The 20341-nt window shown below is 46.1% G+C and overlaps 1 protein-coding gene across 5 annotated transcripts in view; it reads right to left on the bottom strand.

The window, feature by feature from the left end:
• The window catches only part of TRIM37 (tripartite motif containing 37), a 1981866-nt gene that overhangs the window by 894423 nt on the left and 1067102 nt on the right, over positions 1-20341 (bottom strand). The window lies entirely within an intron of this gene.

Genomic DNA, 20341 nt, shown 5'->3' with positions numbered 1-20341 from the left:
GTCAACTGTTTGACGTGACCTAATGCACCGTTGAAAAAAAGAGGCATTGAGGCATAAAATAAACTTTCTAAGCAGCCTTCAGGTGCAATACGCTTGGGTGCATATTCCTTATTCTCACAAGGTAGACACAAAGACCAAGATTGGTTTATACAAAAATTAGCACTTTATTTACAAAATTCACAGCAATAACCCTCAAACATTTCACCATGAGTACCACAAATACCCTGAGTTTCAAATATAATAAGATCAATGGTTAACTGCAATCCAGATTACTCCTTTTATTAGGTCACAAAACACTTCTATCACAAAACATTTGACTTTGTCAATATCAATACCTTACACAAGGAAACGTAATTAACTGATTAGTATTGCTCACTTCCAAACTGTCTTGCAAAAAAAGGCATTTCACTTATAAAGGCTCCCAAACTTTCTACAACAATAATTCTAAAACAAATCCAAGATGGAGGATTCAATAAACCAGAATAAGAATCATAAATGTAAAGCAAAGCACAATGTTAACAGGACCATATTTCACACTGTTCAGTCAGGCAGTTCAACATCAGCATATAAGAAGTAATCATGACATTAGGCAAAATCTGGAGCTTACGACCCCCTTCCCAGTCTCTGCTTCAAGGCATCAGCCTGGCTCTGCGGGTGGAAAGCATATGAATAAGGTATTCATACTTGGAAAACCACTTTCTTGCCTAAAGCCCTGTATGTCATCTGTCGGACAAATCACCTCATCTTCTAACACTAGGGGCTGAGCTGCTCCCCACTTTATTCACAATGAATATATGAACAAGAGTTTGGTACCGCCAAATGTTCTCTTGCCACATTTATCCTATGTTCCTCAGGCATATTTATCAACAAACTTTGAGCATTTAGTGCCTGCTTGCATATCAAGATGTCCCTCATCCAAGGCCCTATTGTAATAAGGTAAAGCTTACGAGAAAGCTGTTGTATTTCTCTGTAAGAGAAGATGGAGGGAATCTTGCTAACACAGGCTTTAATTATGGCTTCCTTTCACACACAGGGATTTCTAAAATGCACACTCATCCCAGCTAAACTATGTATGTATGTATGTATGTATGTATGTATGTATGTTTCAGTCTGAATATGCTTAGCATCTTTGCTATGCTACACGGTTAAAGGAATAAACTAATGAATAAGCAAAAATACTTCTTAGTGTCTGAGGCATTACTTCAAAAACCTCATTGATCTATATATAAACTGCTTTCTGCTACCAATCTATTATAGGCCCACAGGAGCCTGAATTGTACACTAAAGCGTTAGGACTACTGTGTTGCAACTAAGCAATGCAGTTTAAACTGACTCAAGGCATATAGGACAAGGATAATCTTGCTGCCTACACTAATCAAACATAGTAGGACATAGCACAGAATATGTACAGTAAAAAGTGTTTTTCCTCCCCCCTTTTTGTGTGTAAATGTTTAATTAGACCATTTTATAATGCCCCTTAGAGGTCGAAAATGTTATGTGCACTATGAAGTGGTCCGTGCTTTCATATCCCTCTCCATCCCGCAGGGGAGAATGGGTGAAATCCCACGACAAGAGATGGGGTATTTCTAGGGACCAAGCAACCCCTTAAAGAGGTAATCAGGTTGCACTACCAGGAAGGATAGTTCAGGCGCAGGTTTGACCAGCTTCCACCAGATGTCGGCCTATGCATAGCATGTGATCTAAGCAGATTACACAAGCATCAGAAATACATATATGATACATTAATCGCCGTAATCGTATTTCTGATGCTTGTATCTGCTTAGATTCACATGCTGTGCATAGCCTGACATCTAGTGGAAGCTGCAGAGTATTACAGTTGTTGTTTTCGAAACTCAAAAAGGGACGTCGACAGGGCGCGCCAGTAATACTATCCCTAGTGTGACATCCACTGTACCCATGATCCCTCACACGTCGAGGTCCTTCAGATTGTTTTTCTGACATGAGGTAGCATGAGGTGTAGCTTGAGTGCACTTGTATCCAAGCAGATACATATATAAAAGACAAGCTCATCCATGCGCCTTCTCTCCGAGGGGAGGAAGGGTGGTTTGCATGTGAATCTAAGCAGATACAAGCATCAGAAATACGATTAAAGTGAGTAATGTATCCCTTCCGAGGCTTGTGGAATCTGCTTAGATCACATGCTGTGCATAGATTAGTGAGCAGTGGAAGAAGGAGGTGGGATGTGAGAAGGCTCATGAGCGAATAAGTGTTTAAGAAACGCTTGTCCCACTTGTGCATCTGTCTTGGAATGGGTATCAATGCAGTAGTGCTGAGTGAAAGTATGTATAGAGCTCCATGTAGCTGCTTTGCAAATACTGTCTAAGGGGACATTTGCAATGAAAGCCAGAGTGGCTCCAGCACCTCTTGTGGAGTGGGCCCTAGGCGTAAAAGGCAGTGTTTTATTTGAAAGGGAATAGCACATCTCTAGGTGGATACATTTGACTATCCACCTAGAGATGGCACTTTTAGAGATGCGATCTCCTTCTCTGCCTGGTGCTATGGAGACAAACAGTTGATCTGTCTTTCTTAGCGGTCTGGTCTTGTCTACGTAGTAGAGGACCGCCCTCCTCACATCTAGTGTGTGGACTTTTACCTCAGCATAGATTTGGGTTCCTGGAAGAAAGTCGGTAGCTCAATAGACTGGTTAACATGCAATTTGGAAATGAACTTAGGTGAGAACCTAGGGTGAGTCCATAAAACCAGTTTGTCCTTATGTATAGTAAAGAAAAGATCCTGCACGGACAGAGCGTGAATTTCACTGACCCTTCTTATGGAAGTGATGGCTACTAAGAAGGCAGTCTTATAAATCAGGTTTTTAAGACTAGAATTGTGCATCGGCTCGAATGGGGGACCCATGAGCTTAGCGAGTACCACGTTTAGGTCCCAACCTAGCGGTGGGTTAGAGATTGGAGGGTGGAGTCTCTTTACTCCCTCCATGAATGCCTTGATGACAGGTACCTTCCACCATAAGACTTTATTCCGGGAAGTGGTGTAGGCTGACAAGGTCGCCAGGTGGACTTTTAGGGAGTTGAACACTAACCCTGCATCTAGAAGGAGCATGTAGGTAAGAATGTCCGATGGAGTACAATCAATGGGACTGATTTTCTTATTCTGGCAGCAAATTACTAAACGTTTCCATTTATTATAGTAACAGTGCCTAGTGTTTGGTTTTCTTGATTCTTTCTAGATATCCATGCATCTCTGTAGTAGATTGAGATGCCCAAACTCTATGACTTCAGGAGCCATGCTGCCAAGTTCATAGAGTGTGGTTGTGGGTGCACTATTAGTCCTCCGTGCTGGGTGAGTAGGTTGTACTGGCACAGGAGTTGGATGGGTTCGCACATCGCCAGTCTGTGCAGATGGGGATACCATGCTGTCTTGCCCACATAGAAGCAACAAGGATCAGCGTCATCGGTTCCTTATGTAACTTGTTCACCACCTTCCTCATGAGAGGAGTTGGGGGGGGGGGGGGGCAGAATGCGTAAGCAAACTTCCCTGACCAGTTCATCCATAGGGCGTTCCCCTTGGAGCCTGGCTGGGCGAACCTGGACGCGAAGTCTAGGCATTGACGATTTTCGCTTGTGGCGAATAGGTCTATAGTTGGAAAACCCCACAGAGAAAAGAAGTGTTCTACGACCTTTTCATGTAGACGCCACTCGTGTTCCTCTAGCAGGGGTCTCTGCTCAGCGACTCTGCTAGAGCGTCGAGTTCCCCTGGAACATGTTGTGATGATAGGAACATTTTCCGTCCGATTGCCCATTTCCAGATTTTCTGTGCAAGTTTGGATAGATTTCGAGAACGTGTCCCCCCCCTTGTTTGTTGATATAAAACACTGCTGTGGTGCTGTATGTTAGGATCTGCACCGACAGGCTTGTTAAATGGGGTTTGAATGTGTGAAGGGCTTTCAACACGGCCAGAAGTTCCAGCACATTGATGTGGTTTTGAGCTGCAGAGTGAGACCACAGACTCTGAGCTGTGTGGTGAAGGTAGTGAACCCCCCACCCTGCCAGTGAGGCATCTGTTGTGACCACTGCCTGTGTCTGTGGATCGTAGAAGCGTTTCTGTTAGGGAGAATTCTCTGTTTAGGCTGAATTTCCTAACCTAGTGAGTCCCCCAGCAGCTTTGCTGGATTTCTGGAGTTTGTTTTTTCTCCTGCCCAGAGTGAGACTCTTTTTTTCCCACTCTTGGACATGATTTATGGTGTTCCTTTGACTGTTAATGTGTTTTATGGGCTATGGGGTCCTTTACTCCATAGGGTCTCATGTGTTTTTACTATGTGTGTTACACACAGCACCCTCCGTGCAGTGACACAGGGGTGTCATAGTGACACCCCACTATAGACTCCATACCCTGGGACTGACTACTGTCTCCCAGGGCATGTAAAGTCACCATTGGCTTTACTAGTCCCAAATTATTAACAGAAACCAGTACAAACCATCATATTGTGGACGTACTGGTTGGGGCAATTCGATTGCCCCGGGGTCTGTTAGTCGAGGGGGCACGTCTCCGTCCCCCCTGATCGAGTTTTGGCTGGTGGCAGTGGATACTACTTTTTATATTTGACCGCGGATATATCCCTATGGGATTTTCCCATTGTTCGAGGCTACCAACTTTAATTATTTAATTCTCATAGCCTCGAACATACCGCCGGTTTATTTATTTAATATTAATTCGCCGGTTGGTATTTTTTGCCAGGACTCGATTCTAAAATGGCACTTGTGTTCTCTTCTGTGACTCCAACCCGAGTCGAGCCCTTTGTTCCACTTTTTGGCGGGCTTCTCCACAGAAGCCTCCAAAAGTGGTGCCACTCTGTCTGGGTACCACAGGGGGTGTGGGAGGGGTTTAGGCACCCTGGACTGAGTTACCTTGGTAACTCAAGTCGCACTCTTGTGTGATTGGCCCAAGTGGTGAGCCGGCCCGCTCACCACTTAGCATGTTTGATTGACAGCTAGGCTGAGTGAATGGGGGTGTGCTGCATAAAAGCAGGGCTTTGGGGACTGGAACTTCAGAAGTCGCCACAGGATCTGAGAATCCGACGAGGGAGAAGCTGAGCCGAACTACCACGACGACACCACCGGTGGAGCACTGCGGATCCGACTCGCCACTTCCCGACAACAGAGAAGATCTCCCGGCTGGAGAGGCTTCTTCCCCTGACTGGTGGGCACAACCAGTTTACCTTCTTCTCTTCGCACTCCAGACCGGCTTGTGGTCGAATTTCCCGTGCCAAGCACCCCGGCAACCGAATAGCCACTTACCACTGGACCGCGAATAAAAGGACCGCTCCTTTTACCTGAGAACTCCGCGGCTGGTTTCTTCCCTGGCAGTGCAACAGACTCCTGTCTTCCTCCCCGACGAGATCCTCTCTTCCCCCGGACAAAGCACCGACTTGCATCCACTGCCAGGAACAACTGCCCCCGCTGGAGTATTCTCACCACTTTAAGGTACCGTGTCCGCCAGGCCTCCCTTTCTAAAGATTGCAACAAGGTAATAATAACCCCTTAACCTTCTGAACTGGACTGGCCGCCTTGACCTTCTAACTGGTCCCTTTCGTTTGGTCCAACTCTTTTTGAACCTTTACAAGACTCTTGTGCACTGCAGCCGTGTGACCTTGGACGCATTTCGTTTTGATCCCCTTAAAGTGGATTCGGCCTACCGACTCTAAACTCACGGTGTTACTTTGCCTTCCTCTCTTGTTGTGTTCTTGAAAAAGTGTTGGGATCTGTTTCAATTTATTCTCTGCTTTTCTCTCCCTTTTAAAATGAATTATTAGAGTGCCATCTACGTTAAGCGCTCACCGCGGTCTGAAAATAAGTGGGGCTTTACTTAAGACTTGTCTAATATTCTTCTAAGGGAGTGTATATCTTTTAGTGACCGTGTTTTTGAATTGCTTACTATTAGTGCCTGTGTGTTTTTCTAGATGTGGTTTTAAATAAATAATGATATCTCTTTTACACCAAGCCCTGGTCAGTGTTTACTTGTTCTACTGTGTTCTTTTGACCTATTGTGAATACTCTGTATACTGCCTAAATCTTCTTGAGGGAAGTCTGACTGCTCAGCCACAGCTACCAAGTGAATCTGTGTGGTACAGACTGCTACCAAGTGGGTTTACTGCCAAACGCCTGTAGTCTTAAATCTTTTGCAGTGGTCCCAGAAGGAACTGCACAGGTTTCTGCCTAAGTTTCCCCTTGGTCAGATTCTCTATCGTCCACCAGCGAAGATTTTGTACCAGTGTTGGCGAAACGACCACTAGATCGTCCCACTGACTGCTTGCCTGAGACCATTGTTTCGCCAACCACTCCTGTATGGGACGCATGCACAAGCGCGCGTGGGTAACCAGGTAAATGCAAGATGCCATCATGCCTATTAAACGCATCGCTTTGCATACCCTTATCTAGCGGCTGGTCTGATAATGTGGTATTTGCAGTAACAAGTTTCTTATCCTTTCCTCTAAGGGAAAGACCAACCATTCCTCTGGGTTTAGTATAGCTACTAGGAACTGTTTGGAGGTGCTGGGAAACGGGCTTGATTTTTTCTCGTTGATCGAGAAGCCCAATTGAAAGAGGAGGTTGATAGTTGTTTGGATGTTTCCACCACCGCCAGTACCTTGGTGAATACCCTTGGAGCCGAGGCTATTCCGAAGGGCAGCACCTTGAATTGGTAGTGCTGGTTCGCCATCTTGAAACGCAAGAATCTTCTGTGCGCTGGGAACATTGAAATACGAAAATAGGCATCTTTCATATCCAGTGTTGCCATGTAATCCCCCTTTTTTAGAAGCGGGATTACCTCTTGTAGCGTGGTCATGCGGAACTTTTGTGGCTTGACATACTTGTTTGCAGGCCTCAAATCTAATACAGGGCGCATTGTTAGATCTTTTCTGGGCACAAGGAAGTAAGTTGGATAGATACCCCCGTTTAGCTACCTGGTTGGCTGGGACCACTTCTATGGCGTCCTTTAATAGAAGCGCTGGTATTTCCTCTAGAAGGATCTGCTGATGTTCTTCTGAGTGGACCTTCTGTCTCGGGGGGGGTGATCGCGTGGACAACACCCATCTGTCTGAGGTAATACACTCTCATGCGTGGGTGAAGTTAGAAATGCATCCTCCTACTGGAGATGCATGGTAGGGTACCCGGAGCGGAATATCACTTGCTCTGAGGTGGGGTGCCACCTCGAGCTTGGCCCCTGCCCAGAGTACCACGACCTCTTCGTTGTCCTCGTGGGTAGGCTTGAAAGGATTGTCCTTGGTTGTTGCCATAGGAAGCCTGGGCCTTGGTTTTATGCTGACCCCCTCTGAGAATTTTGGCCCCGAAAGCAGCGAAAATTGCTGTTACCTCTCTGTCCCGTGGGCTTGTTCGTGAGCTGGCCTAAAGACTTAAGATGTATTCATCTTTAGCAGTTTTAAGTGAGTCTTCTACAGCCTTGCCCAAGAGTGCATCTGTTTCCACCGGAATATTAATTAAGGTGGCCTGTGTTTCTGGCCTGAAGCCTGATTGGCGAAGCCATGCGTGTCTTTTTATGATAGTGCCCTCTGCGATGACTCTACCTGCATTGTCCGCCGCGTCAAAATTTGACTTTAGGAGGCAGGTAGACACCGCTATACCATCTGCTGCCACCTGTGCTAATTGAGACTTAAGTGGCTCAGGTGCGGATGAGAGTAATGCGGAAACCTCCTCCCACTTGTGGCAGTTGTAGCTTGCCAAAAGTGTAGCATTATTTGCGATTCTTGTCTGGTAGGCCATAGAAGAGGCTACCTTCCTGCCCATTGCATACATTTTCTTTTTCTCCTTATCCGGAGGAGCCTCCGAGGAAGCAAGGGGATTGCTTGCTCTTTTACGTGTGGTGGTAACCACCAAAGAGTCTGGTCTCAAATGGCCTCTTATGTATAGGGGGTCTGAAGGTGCAGGTCTGAACAGTTTCTCCACACGCGGGTTAACGGCCCAAATGAGGTTAGGTGCCTCTAAAGAAGGTTGGATTCTGCGTTGCACAGACTTTAGCAGTGGAATAAATTGACCTACTGTTTTCTCATCTCCCAACAATTGCTCCGCAAAGTCTCTGTCTTCTACAACTTCTTGTGTGTATATGCGGAAAAGTTCTGCCGCTTTGGTTAGGACTTCGTTGAGGAGGGGTTGATTGTCTACGGGGGAATCTACCAATGGAGGGTCTTGATTAATAGGTGTACCTATGGAATACATGTTTGCCTCCTGGTCCGGGTCCTCATAGTCCCCATAATAAAGTTTGTCTAAGTCCTCATCAATAAGTTGAGGGTCAGATGCATCGACAAACAAAAGGTCATGCTGTTCTTCTGGATGAACTTCAGGGTCATATATGTTATGTTATGTTAGCGGTACTTGTATAGCGCACCGTCACCAACAGAATTGGTCCCCAGGCGCTCTGGCGGATCTGCAAACAAAAAGGGTGGGTAGGGTTAGTTGGGAAGAGGGGAGAAGGAGAGTGGGAGAGGTGGTGTGCTGTTGGCAGCTTCAGCTCAGTATACACCGAGTGCTGGGCTTTGGTGCTAGTATCGGATCGGGCGAAGGCCTCGAGTGCTATGGGTGAGGTTTACGTGTTGATGATGCGGTGTGGTAAAGTGCGTGCGGATTGCTGGGAGAGGTGGTTTTGTGAGGGTTTAAGTATGTAGAAGATTGAGGGTTGGGTTAATGGGGTCTGTATCCTGATTCAGGTGCTTATGATATGATATGATATATGGCATTTATAACGCGCCTATACACAAGTGTTTCAAGGCGCAACGAGGCAATGGGAGGACAAACAACGATCCTACTAGGCCAGGTGTCATTCAGATCGCGCAAGTGCAAGGGAAGGGAAGGGGGGGAAAAAGGAAAAGTGCAAAGGGGGAAGGGAGAGGGGAAGTGCAGTACATGGGAAGTGGAATAAATATGACACAAAAATAGCCAGATAGTGGCAAGTGCAAGGAAGTGTAGACATAAGTGCTAGAAGGGGGGGACTGAAGGGATACAGAAAAAGGTCCCCAAGTGCAGGGGTTGCCAGGAAGGCAGTGCAGGTGGGTAATTGACGGGGCCTGGGCCAGAGATCAAAAGGGTGGCCAGGTAGCCAGTGCAATTTCGGTCAGGAATTCAGCAAGGGAGAGGAGGAGAGAAAGCAGAAGCAAAGGGGAAGGTTTTGAGGTGTTTCCGGAACGGGAGATGGTTCTCCTCAAGTTTCAGGGATGCAGGAAGGCTGTTCCAGAGAGAGGCCCCTGCTGAAGAGAGTAATCTGCCACCAACTTGTTGCTTGGAGAAGCAACTGACCCTAAGGGAGTTGGAGGCAGATGAGCGAAGAGCTCAAGAAGGAAGATATTTAGGTAGAGAGAGTTGAAGGTATTTCGGTCCCAGACCCCAGAAGGCCTTGTGTACAATGCAGAGGGTTTTGAACTTAATCCTCGCAGCCACTGGGAGCCAGTGCAGAGATTTAAATCCTGGAGAGATTGGTTCCGTTGCAGTTGTATACCTGTGGATTGAGATGTTGCTGGTTTCTCGTGGGCCGACTCGCTTTGGTAATGTTGCGCTGATCCAACTGTATTCTATTGAGTATAGTTTGGATTGGTAGGTGCATCTGGACCCAATCTTCTGGTGTGGGACTGGGTGGGTAATAACTATTCTCAGGTTATCTAGTATGACCCTGGTCGGTTAAGGCTCTGAATGTTTCAGGGTCGGAGTCGTGTTGGTGTGTTGTCCTGGTGGATCCGTCTTGGTGAGCCTGTGTAGTTAGACGTTCGTATCCTTCTATCCTGACTGATTCTTTGGTTTCCGTGGGGTGAACATACTTGGGACTATTGTTTAGTTGTAGTTTGTGTGGTGATGCGTTGTGCTTCCTGCTTTGTATTGGTGGTCAGTGTGTAGTGATGAAACATTCTGTTTCTCACCTATTGCAATCGGGCCCGTGGCGCAGTGCTTCCTTACCCCTCTGTATTTAGTCCTTAGGGCTGTTGGGGAAGGTAATAGTTAAGGTCACGGTCCTCTTGATGATTCGTTCCAGTCTTTTTGTCTTAGTTAGCTATGTTAACTGTCTTTGGTCGTATTGCGACTGTCTTCCGTTTGGACTGTTAGGCAGAAACCTGTGCAGTTCCCGTAGGGAACACTGCAAAAGATTTAGGACTACAGGTGTTAGCAGTAAACCCACTTGGTAGCAGTCTGTACCACCCAGATTTACCTGGTAGCTGTGGCTGAGCAGTCAGACTTCCCTCAAGAAGAGTTAGGCAGTATGCAAAGTATACACAATAGGCACTCAGACACACCAATACAAGCAAACACTGACCAGAGCTTTGGTATCAAAGTATATAATTATTTATTTAAAAACACACTGTTTGAAACACTCCAGCACTCTTGTTGTAAAAATATTCTAAACACAGTTACTATTGTAATATATACACCCCTTTTTCCTTATCAGATAAGTCTTAGTAAAACACCACTTATTTTCATACAGAGGTGAGCGCTCGACTAGATAGCACTCCAATAAGCTTGTGAAAAAGGGAGGGAAAAAGACAGAATATGGAAAGGTACACCACTCTAAGATTCAGGAACACGGTTAGCAAGGCAGAAGAGCAAAAGTCACTGGTGAGCCAAAGTCCAAAGGCTGGGCCCACTCTTAGAGAGAGCAGAGCACAAATGCGCCCAAGATCACACGGTTACACTAGGCTTAGAAAGTCTTGCAGAGAGTTCAAAAAGAGTTTAGAGAGGCTCAGGAAAGTTTAGCCAGGGTGTCCCAGGCCAACCCAGGTTCGAAAGCCGGGGGCTAAATCTACCCCGTAGTCGGTGGCAAGGGAAGCCAGGCGGGACACAGTACCTTAAGTGGGAAGGATCCTCCAGCGGTGGCAGTTGTTCCTGGCAGTGGGTGCAAGTCGCGTCGTCGTCCAGGGGAAGAGAAGATCTCGACTTGGAGGAAAGATGAAGGTTGTTGCACTGCCAGGGAAGAAACCAGCCGCAGAGTTTTCCGGTTAAAGGTGGTACCTTTTTTTCGCGGTCGTGGTAAAACGTGGTATCCCGGTTGCCAGGGTGCTTGGCACAGGCAAGGCGGCCACGAGGTACGTTGGGAAGGCGAAAAGACGGTGAAACTGGTTATCCCCACCAGTCAAAGGAAGAAGACTCTCCGGCGGCAGATCTCCTCTGTCGTTGGGAAAAGTGGTGAGACGGTCCAGCAGGGCTCCACCGGTGGTGTTGTCGTGGCAGGTCGGCTCAGCTTCTCCCTCGTCGGATTCTTAGGTCCTGTGGCGACTTCTGAAGTTCCAGTCCCCAAAGCCCTGCTTTTATGCAGAAAACCCCCATTCACTCAGCCTAGCTGTCACTCAAACATGCTAAGTGGTGAGCCGGCCGGCTCACCACTTGGGCCAATCAGGACGGAGTGCGACTTGAGTTGCCTAGGCAACTCAGTCCAGGGTGCCTAAATCCCCCTCCACCCCTCCTAAGTACCCCAGACAGAGTGGCACCACTTTGGAGGGCTTCTGTGGAGAAGCCCGTCAAAAAGTGGAACAAAGGGCTCGACTTGGGTTGGAGTCACAGAAGAGAGAACAAACGCCATTTTAGAATCAAGTTTTGGCAAAAAATACCAACCGGAGAATTAATATTAATTAAATAAACCGGCGGTATGTTTGAGGCTACCGTAAATAATTAAATAAAGATAATAGCCTAAAACAATGGGAAATCCCATAGGAAAATATTCGCGGTTGAATATAAAAAGTAGTATCCGCTGCCACCAGCCAAAACTCGATCAGGGGGGATGGAGACGTGCCCCCTCGACTAACAGACCCTGAGGCAATTGAATTGCCCCAGCCAGTACGTCCACAATATGATGGTTTGTACTGGTTCTGTTCAGAATTTAAGACTAGTAAAGTCAATGGTGACTTTACATGCCTTGGGAGACAGTAGTCAGTCCCAGGGTATCGAGGGTCACTATGACACCCCTGTGTTACTGCACTGAGGGTGCTGTGTAACACACATCACAAAAAACACATGAAGCCCTATGGGGTAAAAGACCCCATAGCCCATTAAACACATCTAGATTCAAAGAAACACTCTCAAATCATGCCCAAGAGTGAGGGTAAAAGAGTCTCACTCTTGGCAGGAGAAGAAAATAAACCCCAAAAATCCAGCAAAGCTGCTGGGGGACTCACTAGGTTAGGAAATTCAGCCTAAACAGAAAATTCTCCCTAGCATGGACCTTTTAGTATGTCATGTGATGTGATGTTTACCCTGGCTTTTCCCAGTGATTGATCGGTGTGTATCGCAGTCGCTCTACGGTCTTTGTTTTTTTTGGTTTTTTTTGTTATGTCGGTTCCCCTGTGGCCAATCTTTCTAGTTATGACGTGAAGAGCCAGATTTTTAGTAATTTCCTGAATAGGTGGTTTCTTGTGTTTCGTATGTACTTTGGAAGGTCGTTCCAGGTTTTCGGGGCTTGGTGAGCGAAGGAGGATCCTCCAAGTTTTCTTTTGTTGTAGGGCTTCAGTTCCAGGCGGATGTCCATGCTTGATCTGAGCGTTATTGGTGGTTGATGTAGGCGCAGTTTGTCTCTTAGGAACTCAGCGCCTTCGTTGTGTACTGCTCTGTGCGTAATGCACATTGTTTTGAATTTTATTCATTGTTTTATTGCTAGCCAATGTAGTGTTTTCAGCGCTGGTGCGGTGTGTTCTCTTTGGGGTAGTTTCAGAAGTAGTCTGGCTGCCGTGTTTTGAATGCGTTATAGTTTTTTTAGGAGTCGTTCAGGCATGCCTAGGTATAGGCTATTGGTGTAGTCTACCTTGGACATGATGAGTGCGATGATGGTGGTTGTTTTGTTGGCGAACGATAGGAACGGTAAGATTCTCTTTGCTGCTCGCAGGAGGAAGAAGCATTTCTTGACGAGAGCGTTTACTTGTGGCTCTAGCGTGAGATTATTGTCCATTAGAACCCCCAGGTTTTTTACAATCGGCGATGGTGCTGGGGTTGTTCAGAGTTCCCTTCGCCAAGGGATGAATTGGTTTTCTCCTCCATTTTTTGTGACTATCATTATTTCAGTTTTGCCTGGGTTGATTTGGAGGGAGTTGGAGTTCATCCAGAAGAATACATCGCGGAGGCAGTTTTCTAGCATTGAGTTTCTTTCCGGGTTGTCTTGTATTTGGAAGATTATTTGTGTATCGTCAGCGTAGTTGTAGCAGGTGAGTCCATGGCTTTTGATGATTCTGATAAGTTCATACAGGTAGATGTTGAATAGTAGCAGGGAGAAGGATGATCCTTGTGGTACTCCACAGGTGGAGTCTCTCGGGCTGGATTTGAAGGGTTTCATCCATACGGTTTACGTTCTGTTTGTTAGGAAAGATTTGATCAATAGTAGGGCGGTGTCTGTTATTCCAAGTCCTTCTAATCTTGTTATGAGGGTGTCATGGTCGACTGTGTCAAATGCTGCCGATAGGTCTAGGAGTATCAAGGCAGTGCTGTTGTCCGAGTCTGTGTTGAATTTTAGATCGTCCCATATTGAGAGTAGAGCTGATTCTGTTCCTCTCATTGGTCTGAAGCCAACTTGTGCCTGGTCTAGTAGGCCATGCTCTTCTATAAACTCTTGGGTTGTTTTGTATATGTACGTTTCGAGCAGTTTGGCTGTATACGGTATGTTGGAGATGGGTCTGTAGTTGGAAAGGTCCTCTACGTTTCCCGCTGTATCTTTGAGTAGTGGCCTGATGTATGCGGTTTTGAAGGCTTGTGGCACTTTTCCAGTTGCGATGGAATGGTTGAGGATATTCCATGGGCGTTCCTTGTTTAAGAATCGATTTGTATATGTCTGGTGGGCAGGGTCTTCGGGGGACCCAGAGTTATTGCTTTCATTCACCAGTTTGACGAATAGATCTATAACCTTGCCCTGAGCAGGGGCATCACAACAGCCCTCTTGGTAGGGGTTTGAGAGCCTGATGGGGCTGAGGTGGGCGGGTTGGCCTGAAAACTTTGAAGATAACCAGGATTTTTTTCATAGAAATTTGCCATAACGTCATTCTTCGCATTACTGTCGATGTCCTGCAAAGACCAATCCATCGAGCTTGGAATTACAATTTCGGGCTCTGAGTCGAGAATACCCATGTCTTCATTAGTAGGAGGAATAGGCTTAGGCCTAGAGACTTTAGGTTTCCCTATTGGTTTGGATAAGATACCCTTTTGTGAGGACCTGTCCCTATTAGGGCTTTTGTCTCTATGGGTGGTTTTAGAGGATGTCTTATGGTGTGTTTCCCCACCCTGGGGCCCAGAGGAGTGTGTAACTGACTTTTTGGGGCCTGACGTCTTACCAGATGAAGAACGTCGAATTTCGGGTGTGGGGGTCGAGGTTTCGTCTGCAGACTAATGACCTTCGGACTGTGTTTTTCGTGCGACACCCTTACCGTCTCAACGTCTTAGCCTCGTCATATGACGATCTGGAACGAGATTGCACAGAGGACCGGGATTCGGTGGACCGTTCACGGGGTGTCGAACGTTGCCGGCTATTCGACTCATCTGTCGAATGTTGACTGGGGCTTGTGTGTTTTGTGGTGTGCGCCCCTGGAGCACTTCCGCCGCAGGGTGTAGTCCCTACAACATTGCCGCCAGCCTGTCCTAAGGGGTCGGGAGCTTGCGCTTGGGTAGCTAAAGCTACTCCGGTGCCCTCGCCATCCGAAAGTGCGGCATCGCTGCTATCGCTGAAGGCTCCTTCTATCTCCATGACCTCGAGTTGCCTGCCGTAATGGGCCTAGCGCTTAGTGGAATGGTCCTTCAACGTCTTCGGCTTGAAGAGCCTGCAAGCTCAACAAGGCATTTCGATGTGGTCTCTCGGGAGACACAAGTTGCAAACTAGATGTTCGTCTATCCAGGGGAACTTACGGTTGCACTTAGGGCAAAACTTAAATGGAGTGTTCTCCATAGTACTGGGTAAAAGGGATGGCAGCTGGGCGAACAAAGTGTATGAAGGGGAGAATATGCATTCTAAAAATGGCCTCCTAACAATGCCCCCCCCCTCTCCCTACTGTCTGGGCCGAGGCCCAGGGCAGCCTTCCAAGGCTGTACGGTCGGTCGCGATGTCTCCGACGGCAGTAATCTTTCTGTTTCTTCCTCATGGTGATACAAAGTCGAAGAAAGGATAGAAAGAAAAACTATCGTAATTAACAAATTCAATGGCTTATCGCCGAAAGGAACCCCGCTGTATGCGTCCGTCTAGCATGGCGGAAAAAAACAATCTGAGGGACCTCGACGTGTGAGGGATCATGGGTACAGTGGACGTCACACTAGGGATAGTATTACTGGCAGGCCCTGTCCACGACCCTTTTCGAGTTTTGAAAACAACAACTGTAATACTCTGCAGCTTCCACGAGATGTCAGACTATGCACAGCATGTGATCTAAGCAGATTCCACAAGCCTCCGAAATATATATATATATATATATATACAGTACAAGCTATATGTACTATATATGTACAGTATATGTACTATGTAGTATATGTATAGTATATGTACTATTGTTTTATAGTACAACAAGCTGTATAGTAGGAGTGTAATTAATTTGTTTTCTGACATTCGATGTGAGAAGATAATGAGCCCCGCAGCACCCACGTGATGGAAGACGGACGGGGACCAATAAACTACCATCCCATATGGATAAAGGCAGAACCTGTATAGGGTCCATCCAATCAGCCGTGCGGGTGTTTATTATATGTATTGCGCCACTTACGATGAATTCTTTGCTGCTGCTCTCATCTGCGCATGAGATTAAACTCGTTATCTTCACAAGATCGACTTGGGCCTTTCTTCGCTAGCGGGTTGTATTCTCTGTGGTGTGAGCGTTTAGGGGCTTGCTTTCACTGGCAGCAAATACACATAGCCCGCCAGTAGCCCGCAAAAATACTCTGCTTTCCTGAGCACTGGAAGTCCATATAAGGATTTTCCTGACCTCACAGGCCAGGAAGAAGGCTAAAATACAATATGGCCAAAGGACAAGCGAAATATCTTGTGGCATGGCCATGTTTTACCACTAGCCACAGTTAGTAGCCAAACACGGTAAAAAGTAACTGCTGCCACCAGCTTGTCTGTTTAGCACACCTAGAGTAACCAAAAGTCTCATAGTGTTAGTCTAGGGCAAAAAGGAAAGTGTACCCGGGACTGCATTGTAAAATGCATTGTACAATGATAAAAAGTTACCACAAGTGATAACAAATTATTAAAAGTAGTAACAAAAAACAAGACTAAGGGAAACAATGTTTCCCAGTACTGACAGCGTGAAGGGCATGTCAGTTTCCCCATAGCAGATGAGCAAAAGACAGTGTAGAGAAGCTTAACGCTTTACTGCACTGTATAAAGAACAGTTCAGAATCAAAAATTAGAGCAAAATGTTTGGGGGTCCACAGAAATGGAAGGAAAGGTGCAGTAAAGAGGAATCTTTCCTAACAGAGGAAAAATCCCAGCTGGTAAACATCTGCTAGCAGCAGTGCCCTGCCCACTTGGGGGGAATGGCCCTCACCAGCCAGTCCAGAAAGGGGTATAGGCGGTTGCCCTCCAAGCGAAGCGTTTGTGAGCTTCATAAACACACGAGGGGCTGAATTGAGGCCGAATGGGAGTATCCTGTACTGGAAGTGGTGTGACAATCGTGAACCGCAGGAACCTCCAGTGCAATTGGTAGATGGGGATGTGTAGGTACGCATCTTTCAGGTCTATGGAATACATCCATTCATCTGCGCACAGCGACTCTGCAAGATTTGCTGAGGTGATCATTTTGAAGCGGTCGAGATGTAAAGAACGGATGAGAAAAGACCGGTCCAGGACTATCCTCAGGCAAGCCTGGTTGTTCTTGAGTACCGCAAAAATCCTGCAGTAGAATCTGGAGCCCCTGTGACCGATTCTGTAATACTTGTGTGAAATGCGAGCTAAAACAACATGGCATAGGTGCACAGCCATTTTGGACACTCATCTCCCATCACTGTAATAAAAGCCTGCGTCTCTGCGGGCGTCGCAAAATAAACTAGCATTTCAGTAGCGAAAGCAGAGCAAGGTCACATAACTGCATAAATATTATTGCCGAGTGGACTTGCTGTGGAGAATAGTTATTGTATTGTCCACTGAAGGACAAATACAGGGAGGGTGTTGGAGCGCCCTGCAGGTGCATGATAAGGGGTTCTGGGAATGAATGCGAGGAGAGGGGCGTTGGTTTTTTCCACTCTCTGCCCCTTCCACTTGTGATCTGCTCTTTGGCCGAGGGAAGACAACGCAGAAGGGCAGGGATATGCCCCCATAAAGGGAAGAGGGCATTCTGTGGCAATGTTAGTTAGAACTTGGACCCCCTGGTGATGCAGTATTGCTGAGTGGGAGGACGCTCCGCCTCAGACGTAGTTAGCACAAGTGATCTCTTCGCCTACCTGCTTTTGGGACTAAGCAGTGTCGCAGTGGCCAAGATGAAGGTGTCTTCTGTTGCATTTCTAACGGTGAAGCCATTTTTTTCTATATTTCTATATATTTTATTGCATGTTTGTTATAGTATGCTAAATTCATATATATATATATATATATATATATATATATATATATATATATATATATATATATATATGGTGTGAATAAAGGACCTATAAGAAGCCATCTTCATTTTTATTATACCGATTAGTCTAGGTGTGATTTCTTGCCTATATGAGTCCAATAACTTGTTTTGCCAGGGGCTGGGGAATTGTAAGTGTTCTCCTCACATGGCCAAGCAAAAGCAAAACATATGCACTGGCTCCTCCGCCTGCATGTCCAAAAGAAGAAGTATCTCCTGCAACAGAGGAGGAGGAGAGGGTAGAGCAAAGGAAGAGGAAGACTGAAGCCCATTGAGACTACTAAATAAATCCAAGGACTCCTGAAAAAACATTTCCAGATGTCCGCGAAAGAGAGCCCACCACCCCCCCCCAGAGGCGAGCTGCGTTCCCTGATGGACGTCATTGCCTTTTGGCATCTGAGGTGGAAGATTATAATTATAACATCCGAATGCAACTCAGAAAACAAAGTGTTGAATAAGGGGTGTTTAAGTACAAAACCATGTGCAAACTGACATGTCATATGCCAACATCAAGAGCCTAAACAAAGCTCCATTTTGTGACTAGCAGAAAGAGTCCCACCATGTTACTCTACACACCAGCAGCGAAGACATGCGACTAGGCGCTGGATACCGAACACTGCTTGGACAGCTTTTTCATACCTTACCTACAAGCGGAGTGGACAGCCAGTCGCAGGTTGACTAGGCAGAATGTCCAAATCACCACGGACACCCGAAGACACCACAAATGCCACAGAGCCATATCAGTCAGTTCTGACCTATGATCGTGGCAATGCTCCTGTTGACAGATAAAGGATCAGAGTGAACAGTTAATCCTGCGTTATCACAATTAAGGACGTACCAATATCAGGAGAGACCTCATGAAATTCTAACTGCTCATTAAAGCTAAAGGTCAAATCAGGAAGTTTTATCTTCACCAACCAATCCCCAGCTTGTTTGCAAAACCCACCTCAATTTAAGACGTATGCAAAGGGGGAAAGCAGCTTGGGAAGAAGGCATAGTGGAGAGCACCACTTAGTCCGACAGAACGCTGGAGACAGAGGGTGATGTACAATCAGAAGCTCCATGTGGGAGGACCCTTGACAAGCCCACAATGGGTGCATTGACAAAGGGGAAGCCGCGTTGTGGCAAGAAGTGACATATGGGAGGATGGGAGTAGAGAAATATACATTGTAGAGAATCCAGAATAGTGACCAGTTAGTGCTGATCCTGAGAACCTGAGAGATGACCAATCAGTGCTAGTCCTTTGAATCTCGAGAATTGGCCAGCTGGTGCTCATCCAAAAGAACCCATCAATCCACCAGTTGGAGCTGGTGAATTGATTATGTGCAGCCTTTATGGGATGAGGAATAACAAGAATGCACAATGCAGATGGAGAAACCAAGAACACCCATGCATGCGAGTACAAGTTTTACAGTGATTTTGCAGGTGAAGTTTCTTTTTTGTTTCTATAGATTAGGTGTAGAGGTTCAGAATAGGTTGACACCAGTTTTGTTAGTCACATTTGGAATTGTAAGTTACAAACTAGAATGTCCAGGGGTGAAGGATTTGTTAAGACTAAGTTGATCTCAGCTACTGTCCTTACCCGTTTGTGTTTTTGGCATTGCAGTGAGGTAAGGCCGGTCCCTCCTGGAAGCCACTCTGGAGGCAAAGACTAAAACTTTGCCCCTGGTAAAATGGCACCCCAGAAAAGGGAGCCCGCTCTCACTGGAGGAAAAAGCTAGTGCTAAAAAACCTCTAGGAACTCTTGAAATGAAGGCAATCCCGTTCAAGGCTGAAGATGGTCAACTGGAGCTGGTTAGACAAGGCCAGGTAGATAACCAAGCTTGAATGAGAGCGGGAAAACCATCTTGCGAAAATGGAAGATTACGGGACAGTAGAAAAGGAACTGGGGTGATGGAATGGAACAGAACCAAGATTCAGGAGCAGAAGGCAGAAATAGTAGAAAATGAATAAAGACGAGGAAGGAACTAAAAAGAAACACATGAGACCTAGAAGCATTGGCTCAGGAAAAAGCTTAAGTGCTCAGAGACTTCAGCAGAGTCAGAACCTGGAAAGAAAACAGTTCTGCAATGCGATGACATCAAATGCTACATGAGCGGTCACAGAGGCCATGTCGGTAGGGGCAGCTGAGTCACCAACAGTTGCCAGTGTCCCGGTGGCCATTACAGTTGATCATTTCAGTTTACCAGCTCGTTTGGAACTTTGCTATATTCAGTAGGCTGTCCCCAGAGGGGAAGGACCATTGTAGATTAGACATTATTTGTTTTGGATTAAAAACACTTGAAGAACCAGAACCCCAAGAATAACCCATTTTGTTAAATTGCTTCCTGGTACTTTTGTATTAGAAAATGCAGCAGGCTCAACCTTACCTGTAAAAAAATAGCATGAAAACACATTCTTAAATACATCACACTTGTATCATTACCCGAGCTGCGAACACATAGGAGGGACATTCCGAAAAAGAGTGCCATTATCTAGATAGGTTGGCGCACATGTATCTTCATATAACAAGATAATTTTGCCCCAGGACACCGACTTACTAAATAAGTAAACTCCTAATAACTTCATTAAACACAGTGGTGAAATCTATTAAGAAGGGCACACTGGACCACTTGACACTACAGTACTGCTCTTTTCACGCTAATGTTATCAAGGCACAATTAGGCCTAGTAAATAAATCAGCTTAAAAGCTAGCGACTTTTCTGCAACCCAATCATTAAGTTGTGACCGGACAGTAAGAATATAGCTGTATAAGCTCTACCTGGTGGGGTTCAAAAATGGCAATTTTTGTTCCAA

Source organism: Ambystoma mexicanum, chromosome 9 (assembly GCF_040938575.1).
Source record: "Ambystoma mexicanum isolate Mex_15411 chromosome 9, UKY_AmexF1_1, whole genome shotgun sequence".
Taxonomy (NCBI): Eukaryota; Metazoa; Chordata; class Amphibia; order Caudata; family Ambystomatidae; genus Ambystoma; species Ambystoma mexicanum.
Note: the sequence above shows the minus strand (reverse complement) of the source record. Positions and strands in the feature narration are given on the sequence as shown.